Raw genomic sequence first — 12,123 nt, forward strand, 5'->3', positions numbered from 1 at the left:
CCTTTTTTACATCTGTGTTGGGTAGATACAAGAAAAGATAATCCCCCCAAAAAATACAGAATTTATCATCATTGTAGAACCACTACAATGTGATTGTGAATTAATACCTGTTTACCTGCTGTACCTGAGCCCTGGAGATTATAGGTGACTGCAGCATTTCCGGGTACAATCTAAGAAATTGGACTGTACTATTTTATTCAGAAAAAGGGCCCCTCATTCACCTGTTCACGTCTATCATCTATGTATGAGTGTATCAGTTTTGTTAGGGTTACAGTTGTATGCTAAGTTAATATATTATTGTGAAGTTTGTTTTTAGCTTTTATTATTGAACGACACTTCGATTTGGTTTAAACAGGTGAAGTTCATGTCCTGTAGATGGCAGTCTTTCTCCAGTTATAAGAGGAAGGCACATACTTGCACACACCAGCAAAACCTGAGGTCTATTTGTACTCTAGCTATTTTCTTTACTGTCTATTATATGCATTTACATATCTGCTACAGCACTGTAAATTGCTACATCTAAAAGAACTGGCCCTATAGTTGAACTTACTTTCTATTACTTAGCTATAGGTACCCTACACACACACACACACACATAATAAAAGACAACATATGACAACTGCAATATCCTCTGTACCAACTACTTGAATGACATTGCATGACAGGAGAGCTACAGGCCTATCTGTTTCACTGTCACACACTGCTGCTAACCATTTCTCATTTCATAGATAATAATCTTAATTAATGTTTATGAAAGTTTATAAAAGATCACTCACCAACAAATCATATTTTTGATGGGTGAAGATTCAATAAAAATTGCTTTATAATTTTTTTTGAGTGATGTTGAGGAGCTATGGATGGTTTTGTAGTGATTTGGTAGTTTGTGAGTGTGCCTAAATTGGCAGAGATCAGTGTAGGTCCAATATCTATCCTGTTTTGTATTCGCAACACGTCACATTGACGCAGGCCTTCTGGTTTGTTTGAGAGACAAGGCCATGTTGGGGATGCTTTGTTTATCCTTAGATCTTTCTTTGAGCGATGATTTTTGTTCTACTTTCTTCTCCAATCATCACAGAAGAATAAAAGGGAAGGAAGTTGTCAGTCACTGATCACATGGTGCCCAGACTCGCCTTCTTCCTAGGGTCAGATGAAGCATTTCCTCTGCTTTTCCCACCACATCAGATCACAGCGGAAAGAGTTCCTCACAGCCACTGAGAGAAGCTCCAGACCATGAAGTGCAATCTGCCGATTTAGCAAGGCATGATTTCATTTTTGAAAGGTATTATTGTCAAGTTCTCAGGGTTTCTTTGCCTTAATGTCTGCCCAAACTTGAAAAAGGCTTCAATCAACTTTAAGAGGAGGGTGCATGGAATAACTCAAAGCATTGAATTCTTCTTCATCAAATCAATTTATTGAAAATCTTTCCACAATGACTTGATCTTCTTGTTTCAATGAATATCTCAGATGCTTAGCTTAATAACCTATATAGAAAGACATATAAATATATGAGTCACTACACAGAGTATAAATAAATGTACATTCAGAGATATTAAAAGTACAATATTGTTAAACTATTTGCGGTTTATATAGCAGCTTGTAAACAGCAACAACAATGTAAAATCAAATACACCTAGTGCACATGTTCAGTTAGCATGCTAGATGCTAAATGCTAGCATCAAACAACTTTCAAACACAATGAATATTTGTCCTACCAGTAGCACTCCAAGTTGATGAATACATTTGGCTTTTCCCAGTAGTCTTTGAACAACTCAATTGACTCGATGCTGATTTACCAATCTTTCTCATTTGATTGTGTAATCTCCAAAATCCACCAGTTTAGGTAGGAGAAGAATATCCACTGCTCAAAGATCTCAGCATGCTAACAATCACACACACCTGGTCCTTTGTGCCATGTGGAGTTTCAATGGCCAATCAGCTTCCCTGGTTGTTCCAGCAACACTGTGCTCACAGCCAATAGGCTGCACCCATTTTGATCTCAATTCTTTTAATTAAACAATGATGAATATTTATTTCTCCATCTTTCCTTCAATTTCAGATTTAACTTAACACCTCCCACTTGAGCTCCTGGTCAACTGACCCAAGGAGGTCACACACTTCTCGCCTGAAATTTCTTTTACTGTTCTTCAATGGGAATTAGAACCACCAAGCGTCTCACATCCCTATGCAGAATCGTAGCTGGGATCTTATCAACAAGCTTCTTTGCTGGTTTGACATTCTTGGCTGTTTCTGCTTGGTTTGGTTTAACAATCGAGACAGGATAGCTGGGGAATACTCTGACCATTACATCTCTTACGGTTCCTTTCTTGTCTGCATTTATACTGACGACTCTGGCCATCTTGTACTGACCTCTTAGAGCATTCTGGTCAGCCATCCATACCACATCTCCCACGGCAATATTCCGTTCTTTAGTATGCCACTTGTTTCTTACAAAGAGGTTCGGTCCTGCGAGCTGACACCAACTTCTCCAGAACTTGTTGACTTCTTCCTGGATGATCCTTAGTCTTTTGTATGGATAGCCTTCATACTCAAACCTTCCTTGATCCCCTCTTTTTCCAGTACGTCCCAGGAGAAGAGAGTTTGGACTTATGTACTCCACGCAGTCTTCCCGACTTTGTGTCCTGGCATCGATAGGTCTTTCATTGACCAAATTGGTTGCAGTGTAAAGAAAAGTTTGAAATTCTCCCCATGACATACCACCATTACAGCCTAGATTCTGGAGGGCTCGCTTCACCAGACGGACAGCTGCTTCTGCTGCTCCATTTCTGTGAGGGGAATCTGCCGGATGAATTTTCCAAGACCACTCTGTACCATTCTTGGCTGCCTCAATCTCTAATTTTACCCCGTCTTGTCGCTCTAGGAACTTATGAAGATCTTCAAGAACAGGCTTGGCCCCTATGAAATTTGATCCCGAGTCTGACCACAGTTTCCGGGGATGTCCCCTTAAAGCTGTAAACCTTTGGTATGCCATCAAAAATCCTTCTGTTGATTGGTCACTGACAACATCAGTATGGATAGCTCTTGATGCCATACAACAGAAGACAACTCCCCAAACTTTGAGCCCCACCCTTTTCTTTACCTCATCTTTTACCAGATATGGTCCAAACAAATCCAGGGTTGTGAACTCAAATGGCGCAGCTGGTTCAGACCGCTCTGGTGGGAGGTCTCCCATAATCTGTTGGCATTGCTTTGACCTTGCCTTTCTGCAGGTCACACAGTAGTCTACAGATTTCTTAGCTAGTCTGCGGCCTTTTACAACCCAGGCTTTCCTTCTCATTCTCAACAAAGTTCCAGCCACTCCTTCATGGTTTACTTGATGAGCTTCCTGAGCCAAAAGTGTAGACACATATGCATTATATGGTAAAATAGGAACAGCAGTTTTGTTCTCATTGAAGATCTGAATTCTTCCTCCACAAACAATCAGTCCAGAATTTCCATCCTTGTACACTACCAACCTACTAAGGGTAGTATCAGGAAAGACCACATTCTCTTGGGCTGCTAGAAAGAGATCTTCAAGAGCATCCTCCTGTTCACCTACTGTCAGGATTGCTTCATTGACTCTTCCTTCCAAAGACTTTACCTCCCACTTTGATGAACCCGAGGTCTTAGTTCTTATCTTCAGCCACTTCTTGACAGCTCGACGCACCCAAGCAGTAACTCTGACCAGTCTGGACAATTTGCTGAATTTTTCAACATCAAGTAACTTGCTTGCTACTATGCCGTCAGACATCCTTCCTGATGGAACAATCATATGCTTTTCCTTTTGATTTGCAGAAGTGCCTGGATCTGCAATGAGGATATTACCCTTCTCTCCATCCTCATTAACTCTCACTTTAGTTTTCTTCAGGAGGTCTGAGTCTTGCTCTTTTTTGGCCAGACTTCTGGTTAGTACTGCAGAGAATGCCTTTCTCTGCAGTTTATTAATAGCTTCTCTTGCAGCAGTTGCAACCTCAGCAGCTGACTTAATTGGCCAATCCTCTACTGGCCACTTCAAGAACACAGGCCCTTTCTGCCATGTAGAATCTTGGTTTAGGCCTTCTGGACTACCTCCCCTTGTTATAATGTCCGCAATGTTCAATTCGCTTGGGATCCACCACCAATCCTTAACAAGCGTAGTTCTCTGGATCTCTCCAATTCTGTTGGCAAAGAAGGACTGGTAGCCATAGCTAGCCCGCTGAATAGCTCCCAAAACTGTTTGGCTGTCCACCAGATGGAACCATCGGTCAATCTCCACTTGACAATGTTTTTCAATATACCTTTTCAGTCTGGCTGCATAAACTGCACCACACATTTCAGCCTTGACTGCTTCCCCTTTTTGATCCAAAGGAGTCAATTTGGCCTTGGATTCAACTAGCCTCACCTCAATTCCTTGGTCTGTTTCCCACCTAAAGTATATTGCAGCTCCATAGGTCTTATCGCTTCCATCAGAGAAGGTTATTCCCAACGGTTTGCCTTTCCAGCCTCCAGGTGTTAAGCCTCTGGGAAACGTTATCTTGCTTAGCTGAACATACTCTTCAAACATTTTAATGGCTTCTTCTCTGAGGTTTTCTGACAATGGTGTATCCCATGTATCTTTGGTCAAATTCCCACGTCCTGCCTCCTGAAATGCCCTTCGTACAAGGATGGCCCCTTTTTGCTTTACCGGTGTGACCAGGCCAATCGGATCATACAGTCCTGCCACCTGACTGAGCAGCTCTCTTCTAGTCAGAGGATTAGGGGTTTTGGCCCTGACCTCCTCTCTAAGGAGGTTTTGTCCCATTCTCATTTTCTTTTTTCGCTTGGAGAAGTTAATTGATGTCATGATGTAAAGTTTATCTTCTTCTGCCAGATACCCAACTCCAAGGGCCTTGTTGTCTTTATCCCTCAACTGGTTTGGAAGTTTTAGGATTCTGTTTTCTGCTGTTGATTCTGACTCACCATCACCAGGCTTCCAACTTTGTCCCGACCGAACCCAGTGCTTCAAGAAAAACCCTCCAGCTCTTAGAATCTCCTCAACGCCTTCGGTTACTTTGTCCAGCTTTTCCTGATCATTGTGGGAAGTTAGAATATCATCTACATAACTATCCTCTTCGATGACTTTGCGCTCTTCATGCAGATGAGAGAACTTTGCCAGTTTTGCAGTTTCACGCATGGCTAACTGCGCAATGCACCCTGCTGGTCGGTCACCGATGTTAACTCTGGTGATTGCATACTCTTCTATCTCCTTACTCTGATCACCTCTCCACAGAAACCTATGTAGATGCATTTCTCTCTCCTCCAGCCATACAGAGTTGTACATCTTCCGGATATCTCCTAGGACAGCATAAACTCCTCTCCTAAACCTTAGGAGGACAGCTCTGATCGGATTAAGAAAATCTGGGCCTTTCAGAAGAAGATCATTCATACTCACTCCTTTAAATTTTTGACTGCTGTTCCATACCAAGCGCACTGGAGTCGTAACTGAGTGAGGATTTGGTGCAATCAGATGACTCACATACCATACAGGTCCATTCCAGGAAGTAATCATATCTTCAGTGAGCTTGATTGCTGCTCCGCGCTCCACCATTTCATTAATTTGAGCTGCATAAGCGACTTGCCACTCTGGTTCCCTCTTGAGCTGTTTTTCTGTTCTCAGGAATGTTGCCTCTACTCCCCCTCTATTATTAGGAAGGGAAGCTGGATCTTCAGTCCAGGGATATTTTGCATGCCAATGAGGAGACTTGCTGTGATCATCACTTTCTAGGTAGGTAAGACACTCTTTTATAACCTCGAGTTCTCTTTCCTCTGCCAATGTCATCTCCTTACCACCTGGCTGACAATTCCCACAGCGACAAGATCCACACATTGGTTCACAAGCTGCCCCAATGCTGTCCCACTTCCACCATTCCAAGAACTCACGGTTGGTAACAGCAATGTTTGTCTCAGCTCTGGTTTCTTGAAGTATCTGGACTGACTTAGACATCACTTGCATTTCAGGTCCTCCCACTTTCTCTTCATATTTTGTTGCAGCTGTTCTCATTGAGCGAGCAAAATGCGTTTTGGACTCATATGCAGCTATGTTAATTTCCTCAAATAAGTCTGGATGAGCTCCACCTACTGTCTTTCCCAAAGGACTGTCCCATAAGACAAGATCCCCCACAACCTTCACTCTTTGTGGGGCTAATCTCCCTTCTCGATGGCTAATCAGAAGTTCAATCTCTTTAGGTCTTACCAACTCTTCAAGCTTGACTTCTGGGAAGAATCTCTGCAATTGCTTAGGTTCGATGACTTTATGCACTTTAGCAATTTCCTCCAAGCCGTAACAGAGAAGCTCATGTGCTCTTTCTTTGTCCTCATCAGTCTTGACTCTGACTCGAAGAAGATATCGCTTGGTTTTCACCTTGATGGCCATTCCAGCAACTCCATGCACTATCAGTGTGACATCTTCGCTCCTTAACCTCAAACGTTCTGCAGCCTTGTGGGTAATATAGTTGGTATCTGATGCAAGGTCTACCAAAGTTCCAATCTTCTGCCCTGCATTGGCTGTTACTTCCATGAGCATCATAATGACAGGTAGTTCTTGTACCCCACTTTCCTTTAGAAGTCCAACTCTGGCTTTTCCAGTGCAAGTCACTGTTGCAGTTTTGTTGGTGAAGGCATTTCTGCACCTCTCAGCAAGCTCTGGGGAAAGTTCAGCTAGAAGTTCCTCTTGCTCTGCTGTTAGCACATTTATCTTCCTACTGTCCTTTCCAAACCTTTTCTCACTCCCACTCGTGAATTCTCTTCTTGGACAGAGAAAATAATGATGATCTGGGACATTTTCTCTTCTGCAGTCTCTATTTTTACACAAGAATGTGTCTCTACAGTCAGTGTTACCTTCATGACATCCAAGGCACTTCTTGCATGCTCCAATCTTCCTCAGAGCAGCTTTCTTTTCAGCTAGCTTTAGCTCCTTAAACTTCTTACAGAAGAAAATCTTGTCCTTATGATTCACAGCTCCACACACAGCACACCCACCGTCAGAATCTCTCTTTGTGGTTCTAGTAGATGCATACTTCCTCTCAAATCTATTTTCAGATCTATCTACCTTGTCGGTGATTCTGAGCTGTTCGAGTTTTTCAAGAACATTTTCCTGTTTCCTCAAAAACTTCAACAGGAGGTCAAAGTGATTCTCTGGAGTCACACCATTGTCAGAGTCAATCATGAAGAAAAGCCAGTCCCTTTTTACAAACTCAGGGAGTTTACTCTCAATAGACTTGATTACGAGAGGGTTCTTAATTGCACCAATGTTCCCAAGATCTGTCAGGTCAGATAGAGCTTTTTCAACAGTCTGGATCAAGTCTATCACTTTTCTGGGTTGATTGCCCTTCACACCAGGAATTCTTTCCAGTTCTTCAATAATCTCCATGGCAATTGTTACCTTGTTGCCAAATCGATTTTCCAGCACTCTAAACACATCCTCAGCAGTGCTATAACTTGACAGCCTTAAGTCCTTGACAATTCTGTCATCCAAACTGTCCAGGAGCTGGATTTTCTTGACCTCTACCGATCCAGTTGGTTCACCTTGTTTTTGCAAACTTTCCCAATCCTTCTTCCAGCGGAAGAAATCTCTCTTGATTCCATTAAATCTAGGCAAACTAGTTGGTTTTATTCTCACAACTGGTGTCATCGGCATAGTTTGGGGAACTGTGTTTGGGTCTATAGAGCTTGCAAATTGAGAACTTCTTTCAGCATTACGTGCAGTAATAAACTCACTGTTTCTTGAAACAAGTGCTTTATTTTCTACTTTTAACTGCTTTACTCTTCCCTCAAAGTCCTTCTTCTCTCCTGTAGGAATCCATCGCTCCCAGCTGGATAGAGTTTTGACTGCTCTACTCAAGAGCCTCTCCAAGTGAATTAGTTGAACTTCATATCCTTCACAATTGACACCAGCAACAGGTATTGAAGCACAGTGATTACAAGCTTTCTCAGCTTCATGGACTGCAACAGTCAATTCCTCTTGGCCATACCTCTGCCATAAGTTAAATTGGACCATTCTCCGCACCTCTTCGAGCTTTGTCTCACAATCATTAACAGTCTTCTCAATATCTGTTGTCTGCTGCATTTCAAGTTCTACTTTCTCATCACTCTTCGCTTTAACTTCCAGCTCTGCCAACAACCCCATGTTGTAGTCATCATTCGCATCAAAAAGTGCTCTTGCACTAGAAGAGAGTTTCTGGAATTCCTTCCGAAGTTCAGATTCAATCATTTGACTTGACTCTCGAATAAGAAGGTTGGCTTGCCTTGTGAAACACATCTTTGCAGTGGTTCTCTCTCTTTTAAGTTGATCCACCGTTTTCCCCAAAGCTTCTTCTGCCATCTTTATCTTCAAGTCTCAATGATACGTCTTCTTAAACAACTCAATTCTCTGATGACTTGTTTTGACAATGTTGATTCTTGTTTTGCACCAGCTTTATTATTTGGACCATCAGAAGCCTTTAATCTTCTTATCCACAAGCGTTGGTTATTAAGTGTCAAGTTCTCAGGGTTTCTTTGCCTTAATGTCTGCCCAAACTTGAAAAAGGCTTCAATCAACTTTAAGAGGAGGGTGCATGGAATAACTCAAAGCATTGAATTCTTCTTCATCAAATCAATTTATTGAAAATCTTTCCACAATGACTTGATCTTCTTGTTTCAATGAATATCTCAGATGCTTAGCTTAATAACCTATATAGAAAGACATATAAATATATGAGTCACTACACAGAGTATAAATAAATGTACATTCAGAGATATTAAAAGTACAATATTGTTAAACTATTTGCGGTTTATATAGCAGCTTGTAAACAGCAACAACAATGTAAAATCAAATACACCTAGTGCACATGTTCAGTTAGCATGCTAGATGCTAAATGCTAGCATCAAACAACTTTCAAACACAATGAATATTTGTCCTACCAGTAGCACTCCAAGTTGATGAATACATTTGGCTTTTCCCAGTAGTCTTTGAACAACTCAATTGACTCGATGCTGATTTACCAATCTTTCTCATTTGATTGTGTAATCTCCAAAATCCACCAGTTTAGGTAGGAGAAGAATATCCACTGCTCAAAGATCTCAGCATGCTAACAATCACACACACCTGGTCCTTTGTGCCATGTGGAGTTTCAATGGCCAATCAGCTTCCCTGGTTGTTCCAGCAACACTGTGCTCACAGCCAATAGGCTGCACCCATTTTGATCTCAATTCTTTTAATTAAACAATGATGAATATTTATTTCTCCATCTTTCCTTCAATTTCAGATTTAACTTAACAATTATTGCCAAACATTTTTTTACAAAAACTTCAAGAGACAAGTTCGCCAATTGAATTCATGGGGCCCAGGATTGTTTTTATGGATGGTCCCATTCCAGGCCTCTTTCATCACAATTCTCAAGACACATTCCTGATTGTCCTTCCCTGACGGTCCAGAGGTCCTGAGAATAGTCACACAGATATCTGTTCTGGTTATATGAGGAATGTTTGAACACTTCAAGCTGGATGAGAGATTGGACTAATTCAGTAGTCTATAAAGTTAATAACTGGAGACTTGAGACTTGAAACACCAATGTCTGATGTCAAATAAAGTTTTTCACACAAGATCCCAGCGAGAAAGACAATATTGCCAGTCTGTTAATTGTCTCAACTGAAAATGTTTAACCTGCGTTCTTTTTCATTTATCTGAAGTTGGAAGCAGAAAACTTTTACCATCTGAACTGAACTGGTAAAGGTTTTGTTTTCATTTGGAGAGTGTAAACATGGTGCTATAGTTAAAACTTTAATCTATTAAATCCAATAAGACACTATGCCTTGATTTTTCGATGAAAGCCAAAAAAAACAGCAAACAAAAAAAAACAATAAAAATATCTTAAACTTAATCATGGTAAATTAGGTTGGCAAAAAGCGTTCAGCTATTCCTTTTTTACTGTATCAAGTGCTGCCAGAACAAACAAGCTTTGTACCATCAACTCACTTACTCCAAGAAACTTAAAGCTGCTGGTTTTTTTTTTTTTTTTTTTTTTTCATCTCCCTCTCTCTTTCACAAGTTGAACATAATGTTTAAGTCTCCAGCCTTATACTGCACTAATTGAACTAGGGTGTTAGCCAACTCAAATATCATTAAGAGAACAGATGATTAAAAGAAAGTACTTGTTAGCTGGCAAATGTATAACCATCTGGATGCAATACTTGGAAGAAAATGTAGAAACCCTTCCCCTTATAATCATTGAGAGTATGTTAATATACGTGTTTCTAAATATTATTTTTATAAAATAATAATAATAAAAAACAGTTCTGATACTTTTGCAGAAAGTCTTTGGTAGCCAGATATTGAACATCAGAGAGTGGTGAAATTAAGTGCTATTACTTCAATTGTTTCCAAATGTAAAGGTCAACCTCAACTCATTTAATGAATAGAAATGTTAGCACAGTTACTCATGAAATAAATACACGGACATGAAATATTGATTTTGGTTAAAATTATTTTATAATTTTAACTGTATGTTATCATATATTATCCATTTGTAGGAAACAAGAGAAGATCAATCTCATGAGAAAACGTAACTATGTCACGAGGTGGCAATTTCGTATGAATTTGTATGGAAATGTGATTATTATAATAAGTGAAATTCACAATGTAATTTCGGGAGGAGCGAACCCATCTAATCTTTCGATGAACTGCCAGAGCATATAAGCGGCCGCTCACCTTGTCCCGGCATCAGATGTTTTGGCATCCCTCCACCTCCCCAACTCCACCAACATAATTTAGGCATCTTGCTACCATACTCATCATCCAAGCATTAGTAGTCCCACTGGGGGGTATATCTAAGCTTGAGTTGAAGCTGCTTCCTCGAGCCCCTCCATTGCGGACAGCAAGCCAAATACGCTTAACCTTATTAGCTTAAAGATTATATGGGCATAGGAACTCGTGAAACATAAGTATGAAGGTCCACCCCTAACCCCATCCCTAAACCTAGCCATCAGTGTGGCATAAGCAGATCATACAAAACATACAAATGAGATACAAATTTGCCAAAACGTAAAATAGTTGTGAGTTGCCATAAGAATATGTTTATTTAAACTACTTTGTACCATTTTAGATGTTAGCCTATTATTGTGTCAGAGTTACACATTTATTAAGTCTTGGTTTTGTTTCATCACTTGTAAAGCACTGTAAGTCAGTAAAATTACATATTTTAGACAATTGTGTTCCCGACAGCCTTGTAAAAGAAGCATAAAGCTGAATGGCAAACAAGTCTATAATGCTGATATATTAAGAACAATCATCCGAGCAAAGACAATTATCTCAGCACCAATAAACGCCATATCACTGAACAAAGAAACGGCAAGAGTGAAATCCATCACAATACACTACAGAAAGGAAATAATAACAACAGAATACATTTGCTTTAGCTCTGACAAAAGATGTGCGATGTAAGAACTTGATCACAGAATGAATTCTACAATTAAATCTGAACTGAAAGGTGGTAAAAGTCTGGATGATACACTCATATTAATATTGGATATTAGTGTCAATTAATCAGTTAATCAAGCAGCTCTCTCTCTCTATCTCTGTGTGTATTTAAATGGTGTATTTGAGTTGATTTTAGGATGTTAGAAGAGATGAAACCTACTTATGGATTGATGTGATACCAAATTGTAAAATGGAGATTATAATTAAAGATAAGATACTGCAATCCACACTTTGAGACACACTCTTTAATGCATCGATTGTGATTGTATCTGTAATGAAAGGCTTTTTAATAAGAAACCTATTGAAATCTAATATTGGATGTTGTGCCTCATAGACTGCTGTCCCTTCTCCACCTTGAATTAACTTCTTACTGGCATCATTTTTTGATTTTCTAAAAAAAAAGTCTGTTTTTCAAACTGTGGAGTCATCCGTACTTGACTTCAGTCAGAGGACGTTTATGTAAGCAAATAGTCCCAAGTGGAGTGTTTTCAGTTCCACTGCCAATGCTGGTTTACTTGACATGACAGAAAGAGCATCTGTTTAGAATAAATAACACCAAACTGTGTTCATAAATCCTCACATCAGATATGTCCATGTTATCTGTTCTGTGTTCAATTGATCTTTCTTTGCATTCTGATTTAAAACCAGACAATAAG

This window comes from Rutilus rutilus (assembly GCF_951802725.1).
Source record: "Rutilus rutilus genome assembly, chromosome: 20".
In the NCBI taxonomy this organism is placed as follows: Eukaryota; Metazoa; Chordata; class Actinopteri; order Cypriniformes; family Leuciscidae; genus Rutilus; species Rutilus rutilus.